The 25,870-nt window shown below is 39.8% G+C and overlaps 1 long non-coding RNA gene across 3 annotated transcripts; it reads left to right on the top strand.

The window, feature by feature from the left end:
• Positions 1-14,208: 14,208 nt before the first annotated feature.
• LOC105103626 (uncharacterized) lies at positions 14,209-24,873 on the top strand. Of its 3 annotated transcripts, XR_010379142.1 has the most exons (5): positions 14,209-14,331; positions 14,420-14,569; positions 14,992-15,277; positions 17,065-17,308; positions 18,112-24,873. It is a non-coding gene; the product is annotated as an uncharacterized LOC105103626 (long non-coding RNA). The 3 variants fall into 3 exon arrangements; XR_010379136.1 differs by lacking the exon at positions 17,065-17,308 and having other exon boundaries at positions 18,112-24,871; XR_838513.3 differs by lacking the exon at positions 17,065-17,308 and having other exon boundaries at positions 14,992-16,040; positions 18,112-24,867.
• Positions 24,874-25,870: the final 997 nt, after the last annotated feature.

Raw genomic sequence — 25,870 nt, 5'->3', positions numbered from 1 at the left:
TGCTCAACATACTAAAATGCATCTGCTTGCTATGGAAGGGGAATCTCTGGAAGGCAGAGTGTAGATGGGAAGAAAGTATTAACAGGTATTTTAAAAAGTACTAAAACTATAAAAAGATGGGAAGAAAGTATTAAATTGCTATTTACGATGAAATAAGAATTAGTCGATTTGGAGGTGGGAGGTGACCTGAGAAAGAAGAGACTTGGGGCTGCAAAAATATGTTTAGGAGACAGAAATTCTCTATGACAGGGACTAACTGCCAGATTTGAGGAGAGACACGGGAATGATTTTGAAGTTGCTTCCTGTACTGTGCAGCTCTGTGACCCTTTATTATATGAATTCTAGCAAAAACTTAGCACACTTGACCTTGTATTAGTGGTGCTTTGTGAAACGGGAGTAATCCAGTAGTGCCCAATGTTAGGAACAGGATGGAAAAAAGACTTCACAGAGGGGTGGAGCCTGAGATCTCAACGGATAACATGAAATTGGAGTAGAGTGATGAGAAATGTAAGATCCTCGTGGATTACTGAAGACATTGAGATAGAAGCTGGGTTTCCCCCATATTTATACAAAGGGCTTGAATCGATCTCATTTTAATATTAGATGTCTAGTTGCCCCCAAGTAGGTGACGCCTGGGCACTGGTGTTATGTGTGTTACGTAACAATGTGGAATGGATAAAAGATTGAGCTAGATGATCTCCAAGGTCTTGTTTTCAAACATTTCCCCTCTTTACTCTTTCTAACATAAAGGCTGAACCATGAATCTGAGAATAATTGCTTTTAACTTTTATATCTGCATGTGTGTTCATTTTCTCTGGCATATCCAAGTATTATTTCTTGTGTTCCTTTAACTCTCATCTCACAAATCAGCAAAGGGAAATCATACTTACCCTTTGTTCTGAAGTTCCCAGAAACGTTTACAACTTCCTAACTAGAAGTTACCAAGTGACTCATTATGGAAAGAAATGGGAAAAACCAACTCTAATGAGGTGTGGGAGAAAGAGTTGCAACTTCTTCACAGCTGGTGTTTAAACTTTATTGTTTGCTAACATATGTGTGCCGGCTTCTGTTTTAAGTGCTTTTATATATCAACTCACTGAATCATATCAACTCTGTGAGGTAGATACTCTCATTATCCTCATTTCACAGGAAAACTTTGAGGCACAGAAAGCTTAAGAAACTTGCTCCAGGTCACATAGCTAGTAAGTGGGGAGCCAAGATTAGAACCTAGGCAGTCGGCCTGTAGAGGCTACATACTTAACCAATGTGCACTCATGCCTCAGTGTGATTAAATTCATACTGATTGGTGGGCTTCTGAATACAGGGCAGGGCTAGGGAAAAACATAGGATGACATCTCAGTTAATGCCACCTCTGTCCTTCATTTGCTCAGTCCAGAGAAACAACCTTGAATTCTTTCTCTTACATTTCACATGCAATTTGTCAGGATACTTCCATGGCCCTGCCTTCCAAATATGCCCAGACTCCAGCGGCTTCTCACCATCCTCACTGCCACCATCTTGGTCTAAGTCACTGTTACCGCCCCACTGGATTACTGCACCAACATCCCAAATATCTTCTAGGCTTACCTTCTAACAAGTCATTCTCAACACAGTAGTCAAGTGTGATCCTTTAAAAACAAAAGTCAGATCAAGTCACTTCTCTGCTCATAACCATTCAGTGGCTTCCTATTTCATTCAGAGTGAAAGCCAAGTTTGTCACAATGACCTACAAGGCCCTACATGTCTACACCTCTTCCCTCTCGGTGGTAACCTCATGCCCTCCCGAGCACACAGCCATCCAGCCACACCAGGCCACTTGCTCTTCCTCTTCTGGAACACCCCATCCAGGCTCTCTGCCTTAGGGCTTTAGCACTAGCCAGTCCCTCTGCCTGAAATTCTGCACAGTCATTTTCCTCACTTCCTGCAAATCTTTATTCAAATGAGAGGCCTACTCTGAAAACTCTATTTCAGATTATAAGCTTTACTGTCCCTGGTCCTGCTGAACCCCATCTCTCTGTCTCTCTGTTTTGCCATGACACTTGCCACTTTCTAATATCTAATTTACTACTTATTTATTATGCATCTTCCCTACCAGAATGTAAGCTTGTTAAACCCTAATGTAGCATAGGTGCCATCCAGATATGTTGAATGAATGAATGAATGAAAGAGTAAGTGCTCACAGATAGTGACCCTAAAGAATGAGCACAACTGGTTTTTGAAGTTAATACGGTGTCTATGGATGTCTGTGAAACATATTACTGTTGGGTGCATCAATTTTTTGGCATGCAGATACAAGGAACTTTAGGGACCTAAATTTTTTCCCCATGAATCACCATTAAAATATAAATTTAAAAGCAGTGAACGTTACCACTGTAATTATGAAAGGCCACATAATACCTGAATACCCTCTTTCCATTCACCTTATAGGCCCCCAAAAGAAACAGAAACAGTTATAGAAAAATTATAACTGGGCTTTTTTTTTTTCCAGAACCCTTCATCCTCCTGTTCTGCTCATATATCCTTGTAAGTTTTCTTCTCTCAGAGAATCACTCTGTTTGTGATTATATCCTTGGGATAACATACAGGAACGTATTCCGGTGGAAAAGTGAGGAAAGACTATCAGCAGGTGTCATGGCTCCCCCAAGCTGATGCCCATCCCATCAGCACCCAAAATGTGGTCCAGGACAACCTGCATCAGGGTTCCTGGGACCCCAGCTATTCCCACCAATTTAGAATCCCAAGAGGTGGGGCTGGGCATTTGCATTTCAGTTTGATTCTAGTGTGATTCTTACATCCTACTAATGTTTAAGAACCACTGTCCTCGTCTAGACTTTCCTGACCTATCTCCCAGGTACAAATATGCCTCCCCAAACCTCACTTCCTTGTGCCAGATTCTCTGCCAAGGCTTATCTTCTGAGAGATGTTTAGGCAATAATTATGGATAATGTTTTACTGTGTTAATTCCCAAGATCTCTGCTCCAAAATTACATTCAATACATTTATGCAAACTAGTAGGCAATGCCGGGGACGATCTGCATACTTGCAGGCTCAGAAGGGGAGAGAATTTGTGACAATATTTCTTTTGTTCAAGGCAATTCTTCCTCTCTAATGTCCTGCCTGGTGTGAGTTTGACTGAGGGGAAGGATATTTCTCTCTATAAGAAATAATATTTCTTCCTTCCAAAATCTTTTCCTTTAAGTCATATATTTGGAAATAAAAACTATATTCTTATATATCATGTTTATGTTCTATTTTATTTTTCCAGCTACCAGTTTGGCCTAGACAAAACCAGGGGAACCCTAGTTAGAGTGGCATGAATTAAGTTTGGCCTTGTCCTTAATATTTGCTGGGTTATATAGCAAGTGTTGAGGTAGGTAGGTACTTCCAGTATTTATTAGAATAAAGTAATTCTGAGAATTCTGTTAGTATTGTTTGTGTTGAATTCCACTAAATAGCAAGTGTATTTAAAGCAAGTCTCCAATATGAATAGAGTTGATTCTCATTATTCATGGTAGTTATGTTCTTTTTTTTTTATGGGGGGGGTAATTAGGTTTATTTATTTATTTATTTTAATGGCGGTACTGGGGATTGAATCCAGAACCTCATGCCTGCTAAGCACACACTCTACCACTGAGCTATATTTTCCCCTCCACCCTCCATACTTACGTTCTATAAAGTCACCACGGACACTGAATTAGTAAACACTGAACCATTGCTCTTAGAGGAAATACAGGGTTAGGTTCCTGCAAGACTTTGGTCCTAGTATTTTTGTTGACTGATCAATCTATAACATGTGTGTTTCTCTATTCAAATACACCTTATTTAAGGATAACATCGTGACCATCAGCACCATAATTCATGCCTGATTGAAACTTATGTGACACATGTATTTTATCTGTAAGATCCATCACAAGCCTCTCGCACTTAGGAACAGCACTATTGCACTACGCTTTGTGGCCAACGTACACAGTGATATAGCCAACAACAAGCACAAAAAAGTAAAACATGGCACTGAACAGACCACAAAAAGGACATTTGTTTACACTGTGAGAACTGAAACAAAGCGGCACAGGGTCACTTTGAATTCAGTTGAGAACATGCACTTAAGGTAACTCAAATTTTTCACTGCTCTGTGTGTGCACATGTCAGTAAATAACCGTGGATACCACAAGTATTGATTTTAGGGTTACAAATAAATTGTAGCAAGTAGGCAAGTTTGTAAATATGGAATCCATGAATAATAAGGATTGACTGTATTTCCAAAATAAAACACTAACAAGAATAATTTACCTCCCACTTACTGAGGGCTTATGCTGTGCCAGGCACATTAATGAATTCACTTAATTCTTAAAACAACCTAAATTTATTGCTGAAGAAATTGAGATTTAGCGAGATTATTAATTTTCTCAAGATTACAGTACTCTAAATATCAAAGAACTCAAGATTTATTTTAAGACAACTTAAATATTTTTTCCAAGATATGCAAAAGGCTTATCTGACATTTTTTACATTTAAAATCTTAATTCAAACATTATTAGTTTGAAGTTAATAGAAGGAATTTTTCAGACATTTATATCAATGGGAAAACCAGAGCACAAAGATGTTAAATTACTAACCAGGCTCACAAATTCAATTTGTAAGAACAGGAGTTTCAATATCCAATGGCACAGCCCAGGCATAGTGACAGTCCTACTCTATGGATACAAACAGGACAGCTCTTCTACTAAAATAAGTGACATGTCATTTAAATTTGAATTTGACAAACTACTCTTCACATCTTATTAAATTAGGCTTGTTATGCTTTTCTGAGGATATCTGAAGGATCATTGTAATCACAGTAGAACATAAGCTACACAATTTAGCACTTTTACTATGTAAAAATACTGGATAACATATAATTGAGTATTGTTAGTGAAATCTTTCATTAAATATTTCAGAACCAATGGACATGAGGAATCTCCGTGTCACTCCCACACTCACACAGCGTTTTGCACTGATCTGTATTTTACCACATACTACACAGTATCGTAATTACATCCTCACATGTCTGATTGTCCCACCATGATATGAGCTTCTCAAAGGCTTGGACCCAATTTTCTTCACTTTCACATTGTCTAGTATGTACATGCTTGCCTCAGAATAGGTACTCAGTGAAAGATGTTGAATGAATTCATGAGGGGTGGATGAATGAGTGGATTAATGATTGACTATGAGGTTTGCCTATTATCATATTTGAGATCTTGATGACGGACTGGGTCAAATGTTATTTCCACTCCGTTCACACATGTACCACATATTTCTTGAGCACCGCTATGTGCTGGCCACTGTACTAGGCATAGGAGGTAATACGGTACAAAAGATTAAAAAGGTCTCCGTCTTATGAAACTTATTATTTTAATATTTTTAGTGGAAGGGAGGACACTAAATAAACACACAAATGACTTCAAATAGTAAATCATAATGGAGATAGGGAAAAAAAAAAGGGGTCATGTGGGCAAAGTGACTGGGCTGGAGGTGAAATGTCCCTGAGTGGGTGACATTTGAACCAAGACCTGGATGACGATGGGAAATCACTCATGTAAAAATCAGCTGCCCCCCTGCCTCTGCCCAGAAGTGACACATCCTCTTCCTGCTCACATTTCACAGGCTAGCTCTGGTCATATGGCCTCAACTGGCTACACGTGGGCTGGGAAGTAGTCTCCTGTGTGCCCAAGAGGGAGGGGAAGACAGAGCATGGTGAACCAGCATTATCTACCCAGTGGCTCAAAGAAAACGGAATGGCTAAGCAATAACTTTGCTCTTCGACATTACAGTCAGCATTTAGTACTTAGTGTGACTTAAAAAATGAGAAGGATGATTGTTCCAGTGCAAAGAGAGTGGCAAATGATTGGCACATGAGAGAAACAGGGGAAAGGCTAGGGCGTGGCTGGGACACAGAGTGTGAGAAGCAGCGTGGTAGGTCGTGGGGAGCCAGAGGATGTAGCACAAAGTGGGCCAAGCAGGGGGAACGGATTTTACTCGAAGTGCAATGGGATGCCTTTGGTTTTAAGAGTCAGGTAATCTGACTTAAATTTTTTAAATATTTCTTTGGCAGTTGGGTGCAGAAGAGATTAAGGTTGGGGCAGGGGGAGTATAAGTTTGGGAAGAAAGTCAGGGTCTCTACACCAGTCCAGCTGAGAGGATGGTAACTAGACCTGTGGGAAGGGAACAAAGAAGATGAGAGGTAGATCTTTAATGTAGAGTAGACAGGACTTTGTGGTAGACTGGATGTGAGGAGGTGGAAAATAGAGAAATCCTTCACCGGTAAGTAGTACTGAACATTTATTTTCTTCCCATCCTTATTTTCATCCACAAATGTAAGGATGCCACGTTATATGCTATACTATGTCCCTCACTGTCAAAGTTTTATGAACTATATGAAATAATGGAGATAAGCCCATTTTTAGCTTAAAAATGAAATTGAGTTACTAGTCCTGGCCAAGTCAACTGTCATCTTTAAAAAACAGAGACTACTCTTGAGTTTGGATGTTAAAATATATCTTATAATTCAGGGTGCACAAATGCAGAATATGAATTTGTGTTGCAAGTTTTCTCGAAGCTAGTGTGCAACTGCCTGATGTGGTCCAAGTATTAGCACAGCAACAGAATTTTAGAAACCTCCGCATTCGTTGCCAAAGCCAATCACACACTACAAATGCAGTTTCCAAACTCACTATAATCATCAGCGTCTTTGTAAGGATACTGCAAGTGCACAGTTCCTAACTTTTATTTTTTAGAAATGCTAACTCCAGCCTTCTATTCTTCTACATTCCCTGTAGGAACATAGAGGTTATTTTTACATAACTTTTAAAAGAAGTCCACAGCTTTTAATAAGTGGAGAAATGGGCAAAAATGACATTTATGCATTATCTTCAAACAGACTGAGGTTTACATTTGTGTAATGTTCCAGACAAGGTCGCAGTGCAACAGAATGGGCTGTTTGCTGTATGAGCCACAAATACATGAGGCTAGATTGGCTTGGAGATATGCAAATATCTGTGTATTTTGTTGTGTAATGTGACCAGATGTGTTTAAAATGCAACAAAAGCTGAGTCACATCTTCCATGAAGCTGAGCACCAGTGAGAAGCAGCTGAATAGTGTGGTCACAAGACAAGGCTCACAGTAAGAGGCTGCTTGCAATATTTTATCTTTTTCCATATTTTGAAAAGGGATTCTCAGTTCCAGTTCTATCTATGTACATTTTTCGGAAGCACATCATGCACCACTTTCTTAGATGTGGAAACCATCCCAGGAAGATAGAGTGGGCCCAAGTCTGAAGCAGAGACCTGCTAACCTGTCTTGCTGTTTGCCTGGGAGAGCCCAGCTTGTTCCCGGAGTGAGCAGGAGTCATTCCACTAGAGCGACAAATTACTCCTAGGGTCGCCTAGTGGGTACAGGGGAGATACAGGTTCCAATAACACTGCCTGCAGGAGAGACTTTTTTTTTTTTAATTAATACATAGTGAGGATCTAAGAGGCTTTACCACGATGAAAGATACAGTGAAGAGAGAAATGGAACGCCAACACCGACGAGGAAAGGAACATCAGGGAAAGGGGCATTCCAAGTTAAGAGGTTTTGTTTAGTTTTGGTTTGGTTCTTTTGAGAAATGATTTTGTAACTTTTGTGTGTGTGGGGGGGGGGAATTTTAAATCTTCCCCTTTTTTAGATTTGGAATGTGTCTTTCCGTGAGGTAAGGAAGAGTTACTGTAAATGCCTAACCTCTATTTTTCCTCTTTCTGCTAAGAAAATTGCCGCGAAACAGGCTGCTGCTGCTGCTCCCTTATTTTGCACCAAGTAAATGTTTAAATATTTTAAAATAAACATGTTTCAGCTGACTGCTGGGTGAGATTCATTACAGCCAGGAGGAACTCAGTGGAACCGTTCAAGGAGATCTGGTTAATATCACCATGATTTATGCCTGTGGTGGAAATTGCACTAATATTTACACAAAGGGCATGGTTTGGGGGCAATGGCAAGGCCCGATTGAAGTGGGAATTTGCACAGTCAATGCCCACTAATGAAAATAGCTACAGTTTAGTGCTCTTTCCAAAAGCATAATTAGGTCCTTCAAATGACATGCTATTTTCACATTTTTACTCTTAAGCTACAAACTTTTCCTTGCCATCCAGTGCCTGCATTGAGATTATTACTTTGCAAAAACAATAAAGCCAGATAATACTAGGCTACAGGATAACTTCTAAAAAAATGGACTTTGGCTATTCTTTGATAAGATTTACCAGTGGGAGGAGGAAATCATGATTTTCTTGATTAGTTATATTTTTTAAAAAATGACCTTTGAGTAATCTTTATAGTGTCTGAGCAATACTGTAGAACTGCATTTCTTGGCACTCTAAACATTTGAGGGAATTTGATGTGGGTGGAGAAGAAACTTCAGACCAAAAATTACACTGGAAATACAGTTCTACTAAAGTCCTTGTGGGTTTCCTCACTTCAGTGATGAGTGAGCCACTGGGAAATCTCTGATGCTGGGTTTGCCAGCTTTTCACTTTTTCTTTATTCTTGCTTTCCAAGTTCAATGGTTTTATAATTCATTCAGGAAGCAGAACATCCTGGAAGTCAAGGTGCTCTGTATGTCACATGTCAAAATACAGATATGTCTATTCTGGTTCAGTACAAAAAGATTTACCTATGCATCTATAGCTAGGGATGGTAATCTATATAAATATATAAAAATGTGTACATTTATTTTGTTTTTCAAGATTATTCAACATTGGTGCTGTAAATAACCTTCCCTTGATCTTATATTTTTAAATAAAACAAAGCTGTTTCCAATTAGGGCTGTTTCCATCTTTTCCTTTTTGTACTTCTTTGTTACTTATTCACTCACTTTTGTAGCCAACAAATAAGATGCAATAGCTGATGTTTAAAGAAAAAATCATAAGAGAAAAATCTAAAATTTTAAAGACTCTAGCCACTTATTTGAGATTTTTCTGAGTTGGGAAAATTCCATTTTTTGATTTAAGCACTGAAGACATTAGTCCAGCTCATAGTCCGGCAATACTAGATTTGAACAAAGCTTGAGAACTGTTCCTCTAATTTTAAGTTGAAAATGCGTAACAACACCTAATTTCTGCTCATAAGATAGAGACGGGGCATTAATATCTGCCAAGGTTAACTGGAAGGCAGCTATGGACAGCTTCCTTGTTTTTTGTTTTTTAATCTTTGTTGAGTGCTTAACTATGTGCCAGGCACTGATTTAAACCCTTTAAGTGTATTAATATTTTTAATCTTCAAAACTCTACAAAGCAGATGATATCATTCCTTCATTTATTAACACATTTATACCAAGTGCCTGGCACTATTCTATGCCCTGGGGTAGAATATGAACAAAACTAAGTACCTGCTCTGCACAGTTTATAATTCTCATCAGGGGTACAACTCTGTGTTTAAATCTTCTGCTTCACCTCTTAAAAGTTCTATGACCTTGGGGAGGTTACCTAATCTTGTTGTGCTTAAACTGCTTTCTCTGTAAAGTGCAAATGATAATAGTTCCTACCTTAAGAGGCTGATATGAAGTGATCTGGTTTGATATTAATGAGTTAATAGTTGTAAAACAAAACAAAACTGAGTATGGGAAATAAAGGAAGACTAGAGACAGATAAGGGGGTTCCATTTCATACAGGAGGATGGGAAAAGCCTCACCAAGATGACGTTTAAACAGACACCTGACAGAACTGAGAGCCAAGATCACATGGCCATCTAGGGGAGGAATGGTCTGGGCAGAGGGAACAGCATGTACAAAGGACAGAGGAAGAGGTGTGCACAGTGTGTTCGAAGAACAGTAAGGAAGCCAACACAACTGAGAAAGGGAGTACAGTAGGAGGTGAGGACAGAAGGAAGCAAGGAGCGTGATCAGGAAAAGCCTTGTAGACTATGATGACAACCCTCTATTTTAATCAGAACTTTAGGGGAGTGAGTATAGCTTAGCTGTATAGTGTGTGCTTAGCATGCACGAGGTCCTGGCTTCAATTCCCTAGTACCTCCATCAAAAAGAAAGAACTTCATTCTGAATAAAGCAGGAAGCCTCAGAAGAAATCCCCAATAAGCTGTACCTTCTTCCCCAACCGGGTTTTAAATAATGGGTAAAATAAAGCAAGAGATTTTTACCTGATTTTCTTTTTCTGGCCCTCTTTAATGTAGCCCAGTGTAGAACAGTACTTGGCGTACAGTGGGCTCTCAAAAAATACTTGATGAGTAGATGACAGAAGAAACTCTGTTTTAAAGTAAAGATGGAAATCAACACATCAGCTTTATTACTGATAGAGGTGAAGTTGTTAGATGCTGCTTTGGGTTATTTAGCCAAGTGGACTGGCTAATGTTGAATCCCAATATTAGGCAGAAAGAACCACTGATCAGTGCATCCACTGGTGGGGCAGAGGCAGCCCAAGAAAGAGTTACAAGACGGTAGAGCAAGAGGAGAGTGCCAGGGGGATGAAGTACCACGCCTGGCGTCTTGTCCCAAACTTATCAGATAAGTCAATCTGTCTTCCCAGGAGCAGAGTGTTTAGAGATAGAGAGAAGCCAGGAATGTGCTTAGTAATGCTCTCTCCTTAAGGAAACCAGGAGAGGAGGAAAAGTACACCCCTCTAATGACTGAGATAAATACACATTTGAGGATCTGGAGCAGGAAAGGATATTTTCTGATTTACATTTTTTAAGGATTCCTACGATTTGCCCCTCCAGATCCCCTCCTTACCTTCCTCCTCTGGTTGGGTGCTCGGGGGTGAATGGGACTGGACTGTAAGAAGGGCATTGAGGAGCTCGGGCTGGGTAAGGTCCAAGTATTCTTCTGGATTCTGGTAACCACCTCCTGCACTCTGAGATACCACATCATTGTTTTTGGATTTCCCTCAAACCTGCCGTTACTTTTGTAAATTGTTCCTTTATTAAACTCTTCAAATTACTTAGTTTGTGTATGCCATCTGTTTCCTGCTAAGACCCTGACATCGAGATATAGTTCTGTGGGGAAAAGATTATTCAGCTGGGAGTGGAGGGTGCCAGAGGAGGAGGCAATTATAAAAGCAGACCAGTTAGGAGTGGACAATCCAGGTGAGAGATGATGGTGCTGAGCACTGTGGTAGGAACAAGAGACAGAGTGGGAAGTGGCTGGAGTCTGGAACTCATTTGAAAGTAGAGCCAACAGGATTTACTGATGCATCGGGTATGCACTCTAAGAGAAAAAATTGTCAGGAAAGACTCCTCGTTTTGTAAATCTATGGAACAGAATGGTGCTATTTAGAGGCTTGACAGAGAGGGAACTGTGGTTTTTCAGAGGTAGGAAGATAGCCTCCCAGAATCTGCAAGATTGTGTTAGCAAATTTTCCCCTATTGGTCGTGTTCATCTCAAAACTGTAATTCCTAGAGCCTGTCTTGGGACCTTCTGCAGTTTCTTCAATCATCTCGAGACTCTTGCAGTATTTCCACCCAAGGGAATGAATTTTAACCCACTTTAATTAAGAAAGCAAAGCTGGATGGATGCCACACAGTCTTTTTAGGAAAAAGGAGGAAAAAGAGTATTTCAAACCAAATTACCAAGGGATGTTGCAATTGCGGTAACTATTGGCACAGAATAAAACCCTGAGTTTCTGAGCACTGAATCTTCTCACTGGACCCACTGGCCATACGAGTGGGTCTGACCACTACTGCCTACCTATACTGAGTAAATGCAAAGTATATTCAGTAATATCTCACTTATATACAGGTGCACATGTGGGCGTGATGAAGCAAAAACTGAAAAGATAAAAACCATTTTCCTAAGACTATAGGTAATTTTTAATTTTCTCTTTATACTTGTCCACATTCAAAGTTTTCTGAAATAATCAGGTATTAGTTTTAGAAACAGTTTGTATTTTGATATTGCCTTCTTAGATGGGGCCTACTTAGCGGTCTGTGTAAAATTGTGACCCCTACCCAGCCCTGTCCCCGCCGCACTTTCACACAAACGCAACATGTAATTCTTGAGTCTTCTTCACAGCATGAATCACAGCCTGAAGTAGTATTAGTTGCTTATTGTTCAGTCCCATCAATAAAATTTAAGATCTCTGAGGCAAGATGCTTGCCTGCCTCGGTCATTCTTCCAGTGCCTAGAACAGGGGCTGGCACTGAGTAGGAAGCTCAATAAATGTTTGTTAATTCACACACACACACACACACACACACACACACACACACACACACACTTTTATTTTAAAGGTATTTGGCAAAAGAGATTGTCACGGTGATTTTAAAAAATCTACACCACTTGTATAGCGATACAAATAAAGTGATACAAACTTCCTAAGGAGAAATTTTACCATACATTTCTTAAAGACTTAAGAAAATCATGACTTTTGATTCAGAAACTCCATTGCTAGGGCTTAGTAGAAGATTCTTGCATTTATTTACAAAAGTGTCTTTGCAGCATCCCTGTAGTAGCGTGAAAAATAAGGAGGTTTGGTTATACGTATTTTGAAGAAACCAAAAAATAGTAAATCATTATAGCAAATTGCTGTAGAAAAATGTATATCATATATTATCAAATTTTAAAGTAGGTAATGAAGTAGCATGTTCAGTCTAATTCCTTATACATGGAAAAACTTGAAAACTCCAGATTATTAACTGTGGTCATTCCTGGATTGTGAGAATGTAGATGTTTCAGAGTTTCTTCTGTGTGCTTATCTACACATTTTTGAATGTCTGCAATAAACTCGTGAAACAAAGTGTTGTTTTATGTTATTTCATTTTTCAAGAGTGTTAAAAATTATTATGAGCAATCCAGAATGGATTTCCCAAGGACTTGCAACTACAGCATATCTCAAAGTGGAAAAAATGAAATTTTCAAGGGAATTAGAGTCACAAAAATGTCTGAATATTTTCTCTTTACTTCTGTTATCCAACATTTATCTCAAGTAGAACAACATTTCTCTCTGGGCTCCAAAAGGGATTTGTAGAATTACCACCATTGCCAACAGAAATTATTATTACAAACAATAATTACATTGACACTGAAAACCCTGGGGGGGTAAATACAAAAGTCACAATTCACTATTATCTTTGAGTAGAATCTGCAGAGGTTAGAGGCAAGTGGAGACAACCTCCTTCAAATTCAAATCAAATAAATAGTAGTAAGCACTCTGCCTGTTCTGGACTCACTGAGCTAAGCCCTGAGAAACACAAAGTGTGTGATGCCAAGTGCTTGCTGACCAGTGACTATACTGACGCAGCCGAGAACAATTTCATCAGGGAGGTTGTTTTGGATGAGTGGAAAGGATAGTACCAGTGGTGAGGAGTGGAGTTGTGGACGGTGTGTGTTACTTCCTTAATCTGAGCCAGAGGGTACAAAAATGTGATCTGAAAGTTGAATCAGTCCTGTAGGTATTTTAAACACTTAGAGTGCTTAAAAATAAAAGTTTGAGATCTTATTTAATTCTTTTCGGACATAGCACTTTGCAGCTAGTCTAATTCAAAAGTTTAATTCGTGAGCTCCTACAGGTATAGTTTTTGATCCTTGTATCTGAGCTATTCTTGGATCCCTGCTTGAAAGTTGGCCAGCATCTGTCAAACAAAAAATCCAGAGAACACTGCTCTTTAATGAGCAATGTGAAAGTGTCATGCTGTTAAATTTTAATAATGCTAGCTTCCACAATACTCAGGAAATTACTACTAGGTAGGATTTCCTCCCAGGCCTCTTTCTTAAAGCTTTGTCCTGCTCCTGTTTATCTGCCAGGGACAAAAACAAAAAAAAACAAAAAGTTGCAAGCCAGTGTTAAAGGGAAACAACAAACAAAGCCGAGTAAGGGTCTGTGGTGCTGGGAAGCAGGGGTAGATGAATTTCTGCAGGACTTCAACTGCCAGGATAATCAGAAGATAATCAGAAGTCCTCATTAGGGAGATAAAATAAAAATTTTAAAGCAGCCTCTAAATTTCAGGAATGGAATCCATTGATAAGAGTTCATTTTAAAAAGGAATCTCCACACTTGGAGCATGAGATCAGGCTTGTCAATTTCTGTCAGTTTCCAGATTCATAATGGGTGACTTGGCACCCTGGCTGACGGGCTGGCAAGAAAAGAGCTCTCATGTGTCATATCAGAGACCGCCACAGAAACCCGGGGCAATGTTATTTGTCACTTAAAGGAGGAGGCAGCCTGAGAGTGTCCCATCTGCCGGCTGCTGAGTCATCCCACTCTGGTAGCTATTTAAACAGAAGCGTCCAGCCGGCACGCAATCAACACTCCACTCAGACAATGCCCAGACCGCCAGAAATCGTGTTCAGCTTGGATTGCCCATGACAAGTACGACTTTCGAAAACAAGTTTCCGTCCTCTTTTCCCGGTATTGTCTGTCACTCTAGGGGGTTCTGACTTTTGGCTCCTTTCCTCAGAATGAGCCCATCCAGCCGATCCTCCAATGGAACCTTAGCCCCAGGGGCCACCAATTCCTGTTTCAACTTTTCTCACGGTCTTTCCAGTATTTCTTTCAAGTCAGCAAACATTGGCTGAGCACCTGTCACGGGTTAGGCGCTGACCTACAGGTAAGGGTTTGTTAAAGGATAAAGGAACACATTTCTTGCCTTTAGAGGCTAACAGTCTTGTGGAAGAGTCAGCCAGGTAACCAGGCAACCACAATACACCAAGTGATGGTTCCAGAACAGGTAAGTACAAGATGATGGTTTGGACCTTAATTTGAGGGGGTGGGGGGTGGGGGGCACCAATAAATACCCTTCTCTAAAAGCCATGACCCTCTGTGTGTGGCTATCTGGGAGGAACTGAAGGGATGTGGGAGGCATCAAAGGGATATGGGAGGAGTGATGTTTTAGAAGGGCTTTTCCAGTCTGAAGGTGTATTTGCATTTCTACCTGTCTGCCAGCCGTCGCCCCATTTGACCTGGGCTCTCACGGCTGCTCTGTCTGGCTGTGAGTACTACTGATGCTTCTTTTCCATACCCATCCTCTAGGTGTTCCCTTCAGTGTGTCAGATGAGGACTCTCTTCATACTTGGCTGTCATCTGTCAGCCACAACTGTCCTGTCCAGAAGCACTGGCTTTGGCTTTCAAGCCTGCTTCCTGGCTGGCTTCTTCCCCACTCCATTAAGGAGGATACCATTCGAAATCACATGTGCTGCAGGTGCTGCTGATGAAAGTGCTAAAGTCGCTGGATGTGACTGACGTATTTGGGAAGGACAGGACAGTGTGCCCATGCAGTTGTTGTGTCCAAATACTGTTCTTATCTCCCAGTGGAAAGGTACTGTAAATAAAGAGAAAGGCCACTACCTTATTTTAAACATCTGAGCTAGGAGCTGTCCTAGGCACTACGTAAAAGCTCTATTTAGTTCTTGCAGTAGTAGTGTCCTTATGTTAGAATCCCATGTTATAGACTGAGGAAAGTCTGGCTCAGAGAGGTTAAGAGACTTACCCAAGGTCACACAGCTCTACAGTTTTTGGTTGAGCGTGACTCTACACAGATCTATGTGACTTTGAATCTAGTGTTCTTTAAAATCCTGGAATAGTTCACAGAAGGAGCTGTGGAACGTTAACACGGCAGTAAGATTTCTGATTCCAGTCTGATTATGAGTCTTTTAAGCATGATAGCACGAGTTTCTGACTCTTTGCTCTGAAACGTGAAACCGATTGGAACAAATTAGAGTAGAAGGAAGCAACGAATGTCTAGTAAAATCTAATTCATCCAATGAAAAGATTGATCAATACGTTTAAGTTCACAGAACTTTTAAGTAGAATAAAAGACACACTGGGAGAGAGATGTGGGGAAAATATGTCTGTTTTTATGACTTGTTGATATCTATGGGGTTTTTCCTTAAGCCTCAAAACAATTTACAGCATTGCCAGCAGCATTCAGTACATTCAGAACAGGATCATTTCACCCACAGCTGAACTAAGGCCATGCCTGGGACAGCACCGAGAACAGCCTTCCAGCAGACATGCCAGGGAGTAAGCCAGGGTCAGTGAGTGAAGAGGCAAGCAGGGCCATTTAAAGCAACATCGTTTATGTAAGTGTGATCTAATTGCTTCCACTGGAAATGGGTCATATTCAAGTCCAAAGAACCAGGGGCCTTAATGACCCCAGTGAAATCAGAATATGGCTTTTCTGTCAATCTCCTCGGAGAGTATGGCCCTCTGATGAAATAATGATGCTTGGATTCATTTCAGTCTGCCAGGTTTCCCACTCCCTTCTTGCTTCCTCACTGTTGATTTGTTATTTTTCTTTCTTTCTTTTCAGTTAAACACATTAAACTCAACAGGATATATCATATGACAGACTGGGATAAATTTACTACTGGGAATAGGGGAAAAGTATGGGACAAAGAAATAGGCCTTTTTTGCCTCTCACAGTCGTGATTCAGTTCTGACTCAAAAGGAAGTGTGCCACCTACTGAATCACGGAAACCACTTCCTGTAGCTGTTTGGTTTATTCTGGAAGGGCATTGGGCCAAGTCCTGCCCTGCCCTGACCCTGACTGGCTCTTCAGAGCCAAGGCGTTCACAGCTTGAGGTGGTTTGGCCTCAGACTCTGAGAACATGACATATTAAATTACAAGTGTCTCATTTCCTAGCAAGGAGTCTTCAGCAACATGAAAATGAACATGTGTTATTTGCAAACTGAGTGTATCGTTACTCAACCTGAATATCCTTACTATTTCAGAAGGTATGTATTGTGCATGACCACTCTCCAGATCTAAATGTACACTGGCTCTGTTTTTCCTGAGGGTCACATGGGCAATCTGTAGGGTGGCGTTAACCAGATGAAGCGGCAAGTGTACCCTTTCATCTGGGAAGCAACACTGGACTTGTCTTCATTCATTCAACGTATTTGTGAGCACATGCTCACTGCCATGTACTTGCGTAGCTGTAGAGGATACAGTGGCAAACAAGACCTTCCGGCTCCTGACCTCATGGTGCTGATGTTCTACACTGTATGGAAATACATTCTCCCCTCTAGAGGCAGGGGCTGGGCTTTGCACACCATTAAAAGGAACATCAGCTAAAGTAAAGCTGTTGTTTCCTCTCTACCCAGAACATTTCGGACACCAAGATGTGTGGTTTTTCCTCACAAAGAAATTCTCCAATTCTTGGCAAACACGGACTGAGTAGCCTACAGTTTAACTCAGTTCTGACGCTGGTTGCCTGGAGTCAGCACAGACCCCTCGGGTTAGGGGCTCAGTCGCATCAGACTACTCCGGACATCACACACCAAGTCCCACTTGTCACCTGGACTTCTGAACGTGTGACATTGAGCATTCCCACAATTCCCTCCTGAGGTTTGGTAACTTGCCATAATGGCTCACAGAACTCAGAAAAAATACTTTACTGATGTTTACTGGTTTATTTTAAAGGATACAACTCAGAAATAGCCAGGGGGGAGATTTATATAAGTCAAGGTTTCGGGGGTGGAGGGTTAGGCAATGGAGCTTCTGTGTCCTCTCTGGGTGCATCACCCTCCCAGTACCTTGATCTGTTCACCATCCTGGAAACTCTACAGACTCCATAGTTTAGGATACACAAGGAGACTCCATTTTACAGGCTGACTGAGTCAGTCATTGGCTGGTGGTGATTAAGTCCATCTTCAGCCCCTCTCCCCTCCCTGGAGGTCAGGGAGTTGGTTGGAAATTTCCAACCCTCTAATCACATGGTTGGATCCTCTGGCCACCAGCCCCATCCTCCAAGAGTTACCTTATTATCACAAACTCAAGTATGGTTGAAAGGGGCTTATCATGAATAGCTAAAGATGCTCTTATCACCACTATCACTCAGGAAATCCCAAGAGTTTTAGGAGCTCTGTGCCAGGAACCAGGGAGGAGGACCAAAACGTCTATTTCTTATTATATCATAATCATGCAGTCTCAGCATCCAGCATTGGCCCTTGCATGAAGGAGTCCCTTCAATACTTGTTGGTAGAGTAAATATACAAAAGAAGAAAGAATAAAAGGAAGAAGGAAGGAAGAAAGGGAGGGAGGGAAAACCATCTCATTATTATCCTTTGTTGTGTTTGGAAGTGAAGATGAAAGCATCCAGTTTTGTTTTGCTTTTTTCCTTCTTGTAAACAACAGGTTTCTGTTCTTAGGTGGGTCTGGGGATTCTACAGCACCGCAGAACACATCGGGCTCTTTACCGGGAAGTTCTGGAACCCAGGAGGCCCATTCTGAGATCAAGTCAACACTTGAAGTCCTGAGAATCCCCTCTGAGAGCAAAAGGCTCTTTGTTCTTCTCTTCAGAGGGTCACAATCGCTAATGACAGAGAATCTGTCATTCCTCTGGTGGTCCATGCCCAATAGATGTGTTCAAGAATGGTTGCACATCTGTGCAACATGAAGCAAATAATTTACCCACCTTATAGAAGAGGTCTGAGAAGTCAAGGAAACTATATCTAGAATGGTGCTTGGCACAAAATAGGCTCCTTGTAAACAGAAGCCATCACAACGGCAATTTCTCTTATTCTCATTACCATCACTGCTCTACTACTGTTACTTTGGTTGCATCTATAAAGCCAGCAGTTTTTCCTGGGTATGACCAGTGGCCTTGTGTTTAACAATAGCATCCTACATTTCAGGGTGTCTCCTCCTTTCTAAACCTGTATTTTTCTTTGAACAGATCATAAAAACCTTAAATTGACATCCAGTTGAAAATCCCTGTCAAGAAGATACTGTCTGGGTTACTTACAAGTTTAATCTAAGAGAGCAATATTTTTTTCCCCAAGCATAAAATTATAACATTGAATGTTTTTAAAAAATCATATGTAATTCAAATATAAGTAATGTTAAAAGATAAACAGGCATATTAAAATTTTTAAGTATTTATTTGAGCAAAGATTGAATTAAATTGGGCAACACCAAACCAGAAGGAGCTCACTGACAGGAGCCTTGGGAAAGAATTTTCTAGAAAAGAACTGGAAGCAAAGTAAAAGATTACTGGCAATAGTGTAAGTAGTTGCATTAATTGGAAAAGACTCATTGGCTGTTTGTGACAGGGTGTCCTTAGGTTTCGATTTCTTAGCCTCAAGGCATTTGTAGGCTTAAGTTTTGGTTTGCTTACTAGGCTGCTAAGGCATTCGAACAACATTAGACTGATGGCCTCCTGATTTAATTAACCTAAGGTAGGTTGTTTTGGCCCTGCCCTAAGTAAGGTCTATTCTCTGTACATTTGACATAAAAGAAAAGGAAGAAGAAACCAGAAGGAAAAGAAAAAGAAGAGGAGAAGAAGTAAGAAGAGATGCAAAGGGGGAAAAAACATCCCCATCAAAAACACTGAAGAGAAATGGAGGTTTTATTGAAGCTCTCTCAAGTACTGCTGAGGCACCTGTACTGTAGCGCACACCACAAATGTAACTACTGTCTTGCTGAAAAGAGTTTCTCTTTCTATAGAAATCCCAACATCTCCCTTCATATAGCTTCTTCCTGACTTGGATGGCTCTTTTCTCACCTCGCATCCTCCAGATTATCCCAGAGGTGGCCCCTCTGTTTTCAGAAAGATCAGTTTAACCTCTTCTCAGCCTCCTTAGGTCCCCTCACCTATCACGACATCTGGCTCAACAAAGGACAGGAAGTTAGATGCTAAGTGAAACTTCCCCAAATCGAGACATTCAGGTAGCCAACCATTCTTAGAGCAATTTACAGCAAGCAAATAAATTAGTTCACAAGAGTCTCAGAAACCCAACAGTAATTTAAATCTTCATCTCCAGGTACAGTTTTGCTACTGTTTTTGTTCTGCTCACTGATGTATAGCAAGTGCCCATAAGAACACTTGGCATAAATATTTATTGAATAAATAAATAGTTAGAGAATTAGCATTTCAAGATATCTTTTCTACAGTTTTTCTCAAATGTTTTGTGTGAGACAAGTTGTCACACATGCATGCCTCCATAGAAGAGGATACAATTTTCTGTCATTACTTTTTTTATTATGTCATTTTAGGTCAAATGTTACAAAAAATGATATTGAACTCTTAACCAATCTATTTTTTCCATTGGAATATTGGCCTGACTGAGAAATAACATCAAGGAAAAATTATTTTTTTGGCAGAAAAATGTCCTCACTAAATTCTTGTATGTTTTGTTTTGATTTTTCCTTAGTGACTGGAGGTCAATTTCAATCCACTAAAGCACAGATTCCAAATTTTCAATCTGGTTTTCTTGAGTACAGCCTGGGTGCCAAGAATGAGGCAATGACACAACATCACTACCAAGACACACACACACACACACACACACACACACACACACCCCAGAGTCCAGGGCATGTTCTGCTGACTTGCAGGCTTCTCCCCTCTAAAAGTTACTCTCAAAATCATGCTTTTAAATTTCAAATGGATCTATTCCCTCTCTCCCTAGCCAATTCTTAATGACCTTTTTTTGTCTAATCCACTGATCAGGGTCTTCCAGACCCTATAAGCTATCATAATGGAATCATCTATTGACCAAAGATAATGTGTCCTCTACTTATCCTTTCTTGCTTCCTTTTAAAAGTTGGATTTTCAATATGCTTGTGAGTGAATCAATGACTATAAATGTAATTACTGGAGAAACGATCATTTTGCTTTAGCCCAATAAAAGAGGAACTAAGTATTTTTGGCAGCCCCCAAAGAATCACATGTTATTAAACACATGTTGTAGAGGAGGGGCAGTGCCCTGAAGGAAAGAGTGGCACGCTAGACAGCCAAAAGAACAGACATCCACTACAAGTAATATGAGTACCAGGTTTGGGTGAGACCTATCTCTGCTGTGAGACTGGGGACAATTCACTCAAGATAAGCCTTAGTTTCTTCAGCTATAACTCAAGTATTGATATACTTGTCTCCTTACTTTGTAACTCTCCTTACTAAAGTTAACTGTATCTGTTGTTCTGTGAGTCTTCAATTCTCAGATTAATCTTTTCCTGTTATAGCCACATTCTCTATCATTGACAGAGAAATTCACCTGGTTATTTTGGCTTCTCTAATCCTGCTGCTGAGAACACCTCCAAGGGAGCTTTCGGTCAGGAGCTGACAATGGCATTTAAGGTCACTTGTGCTGTTGGTAGAGAAGGAGATTTGAAAGGACACCAGTATCTAACCACCAATAATACATATATATTTAATTTGGACCTAGTAACTTCCCTGATAATGATATTTAGCTCATATTTGTTATGTCCTAATTAATGCCAAGCTTTTTAGAAAATCCATCACCTCATTTAATTCTTACAGTCCTCCTTGAAATAAGGTATCAGGGTGTTTGACTATAGTTATGGGGGAAAAAAAAACCCCAGCCTCCAGCTAACTTAAGCAGTAGGGCCTTTGTTGGCCCACATAACTGGTAGTCTAGAGAGGGTAGCTTCAGGGTTGGTTTATGGATCCAGTGGCTCCAAAATGTCACCAGCTCCCCAGGTTCTGTCTCTGTCCTGATATCCACTGTTGGACCCCCTCTTGTACCAATTTCCCTCTATAGGATGGCCATCAACAGGAAACTTGCTTACTTACATATATCTAGCAAAGGAGAGTGAGTACCCCCACAGTGAAAAAAGCAAAAAAAAAAAAAAAAAAAAAAAGGCTTCTCCTCCTCATGGTCTACCTAACTTTAGTCAGCTGCTTAGCTCTGAGACAGCAGCTCCTGGGGATGGAAGTTAGAGGAAGGAGGAATATCATGGTATAATTAACTCATATTCCTGAATCCAATTATCCTGATTGATTTGGATGAATTAGAATTTACTCCTGAAGGTGGGGCGATTTTCTGGACGACACTGCCTACTACACAATGGAAAAGGAATTGAGCAAATTTGGGGAGCCAACTATAATATACATTACAGGAAAATACTGCTAATTCCCAATTTACAAATGAGAAAACTGAGGCATGAGGGAGAAAGATCAATTAATTTGCCCAAGAACATAACTGGGCCTTAGAAGTCTATCTCCATTCTAACAATTAATTTTTCTTCTCTGTGCATTTCTTGAAAGCTTATGATGTACAGGAGCAATTAAGAGAACGACCACAGCACTAGCCATCAAGAGATGAGATTACAATCCTGCTATATAACTTCTTTAAAAGTGAGAATGATAAAACTACTTACTGGAGTAGTGGCAAATATTCAGATAGAAACCGGGCAGAAGAGTGGCATCACTTGGGAACTTGTTTGAAATGCAGATTCTTTGCCCTACTCCAGACCCACTTAGTCAGAAGCTCTGGGGGCAGGGTCCAGCAATATGTGCTTTAACAAGCCCTCCAGGTGATTCTGATGGTTGCTAAAATTTGAGAACCGCTGGTCTAACACATTGCCTGGTGCCTAAGATTTTATTTGTTATTGTTCTAAAGACAATGAGGATATTGACTTCTGTCTCCAAGAGTTCACAGTCTAGGGAAAGAAAGACAGAGTTCTTTATGAAGTTCTTTAATACAGGACCATACTGTTTGACAAATGCTCTGATAGAGGTTTAACTCACTTTGAAAGCTCGTAAGGGGTTGAATTTATTTCTAACAAGATGAATCTCAGACGGCTTTATAGAATAGATAAGAAACAGAAAGAGAAAAAAAGAAGCTATGAACTAACAACAGCACAGATAATTAAACTTCCAGAGCTCACAGCAGTTACATCTAGAAAGTTAACTTAAATACAGTTGACCCTCTGCTCAAAGATCCGTGTATAACTTACATTTGGCCCTCCAGAAACATGGTTCCACATCCTCAGATTCAGCCTACCCAGGATCTCGTAGTACTATAGTATTTACTACTGAAAAAAATTCACACAGAAGTGGCCCCTCACAGTTCAGTTCTGTGCTGTTCAAGGGTATAGCACAGACACAGATTAGAGATCTCACATATATGGAAGTGAAAACCCATCAGAAGTCAGCAAATGAGGATTTTAGTCCTGGTGTTACATTTACCAGCTGGCCCTTAATGTGCTATTTCACACACAAAAAAAGAGACTGGATTCCCCAGTTCTTAACCACAGGAAAATAAGGTTAGGAAAAGGCACGTGTAGATTTAAATATTTCACTGAGGAGCATGGGCACACCCTGGCTAAGATGCATCAGACTTAGTGGTCTCAAATCTGCAACTGTAGATTGAGGAATTATTGAATATAAAGTTAGTATGTTAAAGAAGCATGTAAATAGTATTAAAAATCTGTAAGTCAATCTGCTTTGTTGTTGTTTTTGTTGTTTTGCTTAACATCTCTATACGTGCTTCAGTCCTTAAACACCCAATTAATATGTACCGACTAAAATGTCACCTTCCCTGCGTGGATCACAAAGTCCTTGGCAGTCACTTCCATACCAGACTAGTGAGCATTATTGTTCTCATTTTCCAGATGGATAAACAGAGGAGAAAGGCCTTGTTATGTGTCACACATTTCAGTCACCAAATGAGACACAATGGATACCAGTCTTCTCATCCCTTCAACAATAAAGAGCTTTTAAGTTCTTGTAGTCAACAAGGACTTTTGGAAAGGTTATACTGGCTGAAAAGGCCTATATATGGGTGACATCCCCAAGCAGGAGGAAAATCAAATTAAAGCTGAGTGTCTAAGCTGACTCTCAGAAGAAGAGACAGAAGAGTTGTAAAATTTTGGCAAAGAAGAGTCTGAAAGAAAATAAATGTAGCTGATTTTCAAGTGCTGTTTTTACACAGTAAAACAAGGGCAAAATTACTCTTCTTTAAGTAGTAGTTATCTCTTAATTAATAGATTGAGTCATTCACTCATTCAATAAATACTTTTTGATTGCCTTTTATGTGCCAAGTATTCATCCCTGTACTGGAAATGTAACAATGACCAAAAGCAGACGATGATGACAGTGATAATAATAATAACAACAACAACAGCTAATGCAGCAAGTGCTAATAACATAGTAATATATAATAATTGTTGAATAAAATGTCACAACTCAGGATGAACTAGCATTCTCTTTGGGGCTGCATCCATTGACTATAAGACAGCTAATCTGCTTTGAAATTCTCCAGCTCTGGGCCTCTCTATCAGAAGGAGCTGTTGTTGGGCCTGCTTCTTGGTAGTGATGTGTCAACCAGTGAAAACGAATTTATGCTCACTGTCTTCGGAAAGGCAACTGAAACTGAGAGCACTGTGATTTCTTTCATGAATTTTTTTAAATGACTGGAGCCAGCTCTTCTGACTCTACTTCTTTGTTTCTGACTTACTTAAATACTGCAAGAGCTATGTAAAATAAAAGAAATGTCATCTTAATATTGTTTTCACACAAAACAACAGCATTCTTTCAACTGTGCTTGAGATGGAATAAAACACGAGCATATCTGAGAATAACTTTCAATGGTAAATTCATTCTATCCGTGCTTTTTAAGAGTAAATGCTCTGGGGGCTTTGAAAAACATCTCTTCATCTTTTTAAATGTCACTTTACTCACACTGATGATGCTCTCAGATGTTAGGAAATCTCTTGAGACAGAAAGTGGGAATAGAGTGATGCAATATTTGAGTGTCATGTGATTTCACAATTTGTTTTTCAATCTCTTTGGACTTCCGAAAAGGAAGATTCTCATATGTCAACAAGCTCATGAACTGAAGCTTAAAATGCTAGAAACAAAACTACAGAGTTTCAAATACAGGAATACATATGGTCATATTGTTTGATGGGATGTTGGCTGGCATTACTGTTTGATCTCCTGGGAAATGTTAATTTTTCTCTGACAGATTTACTAGCTTGCTTTCTCTGAACACATGAACCATAAACAATGCCTAGTAAGAAAACTTTCTGTCTTCTCCAAGGTCAAAGTTGGAACAAGGAGAGGGAATTCAGTTTTCCTTCCTTGACATTATTCATTATTCTTGCAGTCAGTTTGCTCATAAAGAATGCAAACCTCTTACAGTTAGTACAAAGATACAGCAACTTTTCAGAGCTAAAAAATAAACTGATGAAATTGGAAAGATATAAAAGTATACTTATTAACGTCTTCCAGAATTAAAGTTTGAACTCTGTGCTCTCATTGTTAAGACAATGTCAGTGTAACCATAAATGAGAAAACAAAACAAATTCTTGTCTTCTCATAGACTACTAGTCTGAGCATCTATGACAATCTCTGCTGGTACTTGAGTACTTAAGATGTTAACCTACTCATGCTTTCCAAGGTTCTATGTGTTTTTCCCAACTCTGTTGAGCATTTCTGGAACAATGTAGATGCCTCCGTGACAATAAGTAAATGAAGAGGAAAGAAAAAAAATTAAAGTTTAGAAATGGCATTAAGAATAGTAGCAATAAAATATAATTGTGTGGAATTGACAGCCCTAGAGGCAGGTTCGTCAAATAAAACGCATGGTATTTGATTCAGAGTCAGAAGATGATTGAAATTTGCCTCTATTTGAGCTAAATTATTTGGTAAACTTTAGTCAAAGTTTTGTGATTTGATTTTCAAAATAAAGCTAAAAGAAAATGAAGATATGAATTTATTTTCAAAAGTAAAGTTGCCTACAGTTTTATTAACTACAGTTATCATGCTGTACATTACATCCCCATGAATTATTTATTTTATAATTTGAAGTTTGGACCTTGTGACCCACCTCTGGCAACCACAAATGTATTCTCTGTATCCATAGAGCTTGTTTTTTGTTTCTGTTTTTTTTAATTTCACATGTAAGTGAGATTATACAGTATTTGTCTTGGAACTTGATCAATGGTGATCTCCAAGTAGAAAACCCTTTGTTCTCAGCCCACTCTGCGTTTGCGCAGTTTTTAAAGCTGTTGATATTCCCTATTAGACATTCTCTTCTCTCTTGGGATCAGGGACATCATCCTCTCCTGTTCCTCTCTTTCCTACATTCCTTCTCTACTTTTTGCCTGGCTGAAAACACGATGCTTTATGGAGGCCTTTGGTCCTCTCCTCTTCTTTAT

The sequence above is a fragment of the Camelus dromedarius genome, chromosome 3 (genome assembly GCF_036321535.1).
Source record: "Camelus dromedarius isolate mCamDro1 chromosome 3, mCamDro1.pat, whole genome shotgun sequence".
Classification (NCBI taxonomy): domain Eukaryota; kingdom Metazoa; phylum Chordata; class Mammalia; order Artiodactyla; family Camelidae; genus Camelus; species Camelus dromedarius.
Note: the sequence above shows the minus strand (reverse complement) of the source record. Positions and strands in the feature narration are given on the sequence as shown.